Source organism: Sphaerodactylus townsendi, linkage group LG02 (genome assembly GCF_021028975.2).
Source record: "Sphaerodactylus townsendi isolate TG3544 linkage group LG02, MPM_Stown_v2.3, whole genome shotgun sequence".
Lineage (NCBI taxonomy): Eukaryota > Metazoa > Chordata > Lepidosauria > Squamata > Sphaerodactylidae > Sphaerodactylus > Sphaerodactylus townsendi.
In genome coordinates, this window is record NC_059426.1 from 50,854,337 (window position 1) to 50,860,336 (window position 6,000).

Sequence of the window (6,000 nt, forward strand, 5' to 3'; positions counted from 1 at the left end):
TTTTCTATTTCACAAGAAACTTACGTAAGAGAATATGTAGAAAAGAGGAACAACTGGTTTGCCATTTAGTTGAATATAACAATCAACCTGACCCTTCAACAGGATTCCTGAAAATAAGGTTTGTGAGATTAGGAACAATTTTTAATCTGTGAGAGTTATATGCCTGGGACCCAGGTGCCTGGTGTCCAGTTATGGGGGCGGCCCCAAACAACCAACAGTTGGGGGCTTTCCAGCAGCATCTGGGAGGAACGGGAGCAACAGTCCCCACCCCAACCAATGGTAAGTTTCTTTCCAGGAGAGGAAAATAAAGGATAAAATATAATTAAATTTTGTTCTGTAAAGGAAGTAAAAATATCTTAACGTTATGCAGTGAATTCCAGAGACTTTGACTATATATTCATTGTGGCAATCCTCAGTAGAGATACATGGGCTTATAAAGATGGAACTCTGCTTAGTATACCATAGTCAATTTTGGAAAAATGTAATTAAAAAGATGGACCTATGCTTCTTTTTTCCCCCCTTGCTTCAAGATACACTTATAAGAAATAGCCAAAAAAGCAATTACCAAATATTTTGAGGCATGAAAAGCAAACATGTTTCAGGACTAACTGGCTGCTGCCCAAGAAGGGAAGGGTTAGAAGGAGGGTGCAGAAGGAGACACAGAAACCACATTGTGTAGATAAAATTTGGCTACGACCATTTTATTGGAGTGCTGGCAAAAGGAAGCAGAGGCGCAGCATAGAGGACGGATCTGGCACTGGGCAACACATCTGCTGTCCCCCAGTGACCACTGGGCAGTACATCTGCTGTCCCCAAGTAACAACTTTTCCCCAGACGGATGCATGCCCAGAGCAGCAAGACAGTGGGATCTATCTGGGCGCTGGCCTCTGGATGAACTCCCCTTGCTGCCAGGGAGCGTGAGCCACCAACAGCTCCCACCTCAGCATGTAGGTTCACAGGCTCGCTCCACCCCCCACCCACCCCAGCCTCTTATGGGGGGCCGGCATGCAGGCTCCTCCTCCCCTGAACAGATCAGTCCCCATGTGCAACCAGCCAAAGGCCATCTTGCTCTCACCAAAGCTTCCTAAGCCAAAAACCAATCACACAGAGCAGATCTGACACTGTGTACCCAAAGGTCCATACCCTATTCCCTGGTGGCAAACCTTTGGCACTCCAGATGTTATGGACTACAATTCCCATCAGCCCCTTCCAGCATGGCCATGCTGGCAGGGACTGATGGGAATTGTAGTCCATAACATCTGGAGTGCCAAAGGTTCGCCACCACTGCCCTATTCTGACATTGGCTAACTAATGAGGAAACATCCTCCCTCCCTCCAATAAGAGCCACTGACGTGGGCAGTGTCCTCATCTGAGGAAGACTCACCAGATGATGAGCTGTTGGGGGATGTATGGCAAGATAGGCAGCACGACCTCTTGAGCTTCCAGTGATGATCGCGAACTCTGGCAGGAGCCTTAAACCCAGCACCTGCTGATGGGCCATGGATCTAACTGCTGACTGAAGCACCCTCCCCCAGGCCCAGGCTGGCATCCTGCCCCCCCTTGCTGCAGGATTTTCACTTGGGGTGGGAGGCCCCTCTGTGCCAAGCTGGCCCATGCACTGTGAGAAGTGCATGAGAGTCCTGGCGTTGCCTTGGAAGAAGACATTGTTAGCATTGCCTATGGAGGAATCTGGTGCTGCCATGCTGATGGTGGAGGGGCATAAGGACCTTCTCCGTGGGGCACAGAGGTGGCTATAGCTGCGAGCCCCCTGCCAAGAGGGAAGTGAGGGTTGGAACCCTCCCCGGCTGCTCTTCCCCTTCCTGTTGGCATGCAAGGCATGGCATGCCGGATAGGGTCTGGCCCAGGCATGCTGACACGTTGATCTGCCCCACTGCTTGCCCTGTTTCCAGGAGGCCCAAAACTCAACCCCAGTGGGTGGTTTGGGTGGCAGACTGTTGCTCCCGTTCCCGCCAGATGCTGCTGGAAATGTCCCCAACTTTTAGCTTGGTTGCTGGGGGCCACCCCCATAGCTGGACACCAGGCACCTGGGGCCCAGGCATCTTGGAATTGGCTGATGGTTGCCAACTGATCCCATCCCCCAAAATCTCTGACCGGTGGCCGCTCGTGGGGATGCCACTGGGGCCTGGAGGCCCTAAGAACTTTGCCTGGTGCCCCTCCCCCCTGACCTGGGGAGGCCCTCTTCTTCCCACCAGAGCACCCCTTGGATGGGCTTGGTCCTGCTCTAATTTGGGTGGACTCCCCCATCCCCACTAGATGTAGAGGAGGCCCCGAGACTGCATGCAGCACAGCCCTCAATGGGTCAGTTACGCTTCTGCCGCCCCTGGTGCCGCTGCTTGCCTCTGCTCATATGGCACCTGGCTCTGCCTGTGGCCTGGAGAGGCACTCGACTGGATTGCCCCTACCATGCTGCTCCCTCCTGCCATTGGTGCTCCATCCCCACTATGTGGGTTCTTTGCTCTTTTCCCTGGCATCTCCTATCCGAGCTCCAAAGGGGGTGTGTGTGTTCCTGTTACTGCTGGGCTTACTGCAGCAGCCACCTCCCTTGTCCTCCTTCACGTGCCACTCAAGGTTGCACTGCAATCCGCAAGTGCAATCCACCAATTCCCAATCGCTCACTACTGCAAGCCTGCTGCTGCTATCTAGCTCAATTGAGGCCTCCTTCCATCGCCTAAAAGCACTAAGCTAAAAAGTTGGTTTGCTGCTGGTCCACATGGACTGATAAACAGCTGCCAGGTGACACGAGGGAGAGAGGAGAGAAGCTGTAGGCCCTCAGGCAAAAAGAGGCACATCACTTGCTCGTGCCAGCAGCTGGACGGCCCAGTCCTACACTGAGCTGGATGCTAGCCCTCTCCCTGCCTCTCCTGGGCAGCAACAGCAGTCAAGGTGTAATTGAGATAAAATTCCCTACACTAAAAATTCCCATTGCAAAATTGTTTATCACCAAAATTTTAAAAAATTCAAAATCCACAAAAACAAGTTTTGTTTTTGCTTAATTTTTTTAAATTATGGTCAGCAATTTGGGGAAGCCACTTGATATATTTTGCTTTCCTACAGATAGATTAATTTCTGTGACAGGATAAAATCCCCATGTAGACATTCTGATTCTGTAACTGGGTGGGAGAAGGGCCATGGTTGCTGAGGCAGGCCCAGTTCCTCTGCACATCTGATGTCCATGTATGCGGTAGAACATATACAATGTGCACACAAGCCTGCACACCTAGTCCCCTCCCCTAGCATGCATATGTGTTATTTGTGTAGCTGTTCCATTGGATGAGTAAACACTGGTGTGTGGAAAGAATGGGAGTTGCCACCACAATTGCAGTTCCTCTCTCCACATGAAGATGAATGCTGTTAAATACATAGATGAACATTCAAGTAAGAAGTCTGGTGTCGATGCTTCACTGATATTGATGCACAGATGGGCAAATGCTGTTGTATTCGCATGGCTGAACAAATTCAATGCTACATAAGACAGACTTTGCCCTATACAAAGAGTAATCATTGTGCTGGGCAAGTAATATATGAGTTGGCCACTACATAATTACCTCACTAATGGATAGGTATTGATTAGGTGTTTTAAAGATAAATGCTGCAAGGATTCACCCTGAGATGCTGATGCTGGTGTTTATCAATTAACTAAATGACCAGAACCAAACATTTATTTGAAAAGACCATTTTTTAAAAGTTGTTTGGGAAAGGAAATCGCACGACAACAGAAGGTTTCCTCAAGCCAGCAAAAAGCTCCTCAATAATAGTGAATTCTGTTACAGCATTGAGCACTGAAACTTAGGAAATGGCCTCTGGTATTTGCCATTTAAAGCATGCAACTGCCTCATTTTTAATGCCCTGTGCATTCAAGAGACCATTGGTCTGAAGAAACAAATGCAGCTATCAAACAGGTGCTGGTAGAAACGTTGATGTGGTTTGAAAGAAACGCTGTCACGCCCACTCCTTTGTCATTTGATGTGGCAGTTGCCCTGTTTCTCACATGATGAATTTCTAGATGGATGTAAGTTCTGTGTAGAAATCAACGTATTTGTTATGTAACTATTTGCCATGTAAAGGTGCCATGGGCATGTGAGGTGGCAAGTGGCACTGATATGAACATTATCAGGGCATTACATGAATCAGGGCTGGTTTAATTATGATTTTTGTAAAGTAACAAATTTTTAAAACTAATTTCTCAATAAGTCAGCTTTGTACAACTAAGGAATCAATCTGAATATTATGAACTACCTTTCAAGGACTCTTCACAATGCCATAGCAGAGCCAAGAAAACTCCCAAACAAAACATGTGTAGGGTGGAAGTGAGCTTAGGATAGCCTTGCTTCACATTATGAAGTCTTTGTGGTTTTTGGTGGATGACATAAGGACTTTGCATCAGATTGTGATGGAAGTTTTGTGACTCCTCAGAAACGTGCCAGTCCTGTTCTTCTTGCCACCACAGCATACATTAGAAGCAAAAACTACCAGACCATGGCTGCACAGCCTGGAAAATGCATAACAGCCAATTGATTCTAGCTAGCCTTCGACAATACAATCATAATAGTTGTCGTTTTGTGAAACCTGGAAGAACCGGGTTTGATTCCCTGCTCTGCCGCTTGAGCTGTAGAGGGTTATCTGGGGAACTCAGATTAGCCTGTGCACTCCAACACACGCCAGCTGGATGACCGTGGGCTAGTCACAGTTCTTCTGAGCTCTCTGAGCCCCACCCACCTCACAGGGTGTTTGTTGTGAGGGGGGAAGGGTAAGGAGTTTGTCAGCCCCTTTGAGTCTCCTTACAGGAGAGAAAGGGGGGATATAAATCCAACTCTTCTTCTTCATCTATATTTTGCAGAATAAAATATAAAGTAACACTAGAAACAAGTAGTTAAAAGTACTCTGTAATGGGGTTAACTAATCTTCTGTTTGAACTGTGGGTATATATGAAGTTTGCAGCACAAAACGAGAGAACATAAGCAAGCTGTTCCGCCTCTGCTCTCTGTTTCCCCCTCTCTTTCAAACCAGTTCCCACGGTTGTCTCTGCACATCTTCTTCCATGCTGTTCTTTACGCTGAGATTCCTTTCCCTTCTCCTAGAGCACCAAAGATCACTTCAGTCAATTCCCTATTGAAATGCACTCCTTCTGGCAAGCTTGTTACCATTAATCCGCCACAGAGAGAAGTCTTGTTGTAATCAGTAACATCAGGCCAAATGGTGCCCTCCCTTACTCTGGTCTAATATTATTCTACACAAAGGACCATGGATTTCGTACCAAGGAAACCACAAGCAGAATCTTCATATATTTTCATTTTTAAAATGACTGTACAAGCAGATCATCTTCCTTCCTTGCCAGTTCTTTTGGACTTCTAAGCAGCATTCAGTACCATCAATCATGGTGTCCTTTGGGAATAAATGGATTGGGAATTGGGGAGAATGGGCTCCAGTGCTTCCCTTTTTGTTTTTAACTAGACTTAATCTTTTTTATGGTCTGTTCCTTTAGCTATATATTCCTCATCATTTAGCTATACAATGCCTTGTATTTGCTAATAAGTTTGAATTAGATATTCAGCCTCTGAAATCATTATTGTCAGTCATCAATCTACCAAAACAGAGTTAATATACATGAAGTTAAAACATTAATAAGTATGGCCAGATATTATTCAATGACAGAGGTATGTCTCTACAGCATCCTGGATCGTTTTCATCCATTAATAAACAAGTGGGGTTGCCCAGGATTGTCTGAAAAGTGGCATGGCATCCCCTTGCTCTTTAAGCAGCTGTTCAGCTCCAGAAAGTGGTGCGAGGAGAATCTTGCTTGGCCTCATGGCTTTTTTGTTGTGGAGTTCCACAAGGACTAACTATTCTCTTCAGCTTCAGACATGTAAGGGGGGGGGGTTGAACCTGAGGGAACCCCCCCCCTTACCTATGTCCTTGGTAGTGGTTAAGAGCGATGGACTCTAATCTGGAGAACCAGGTTTGATTCACTGCTCCTCAACA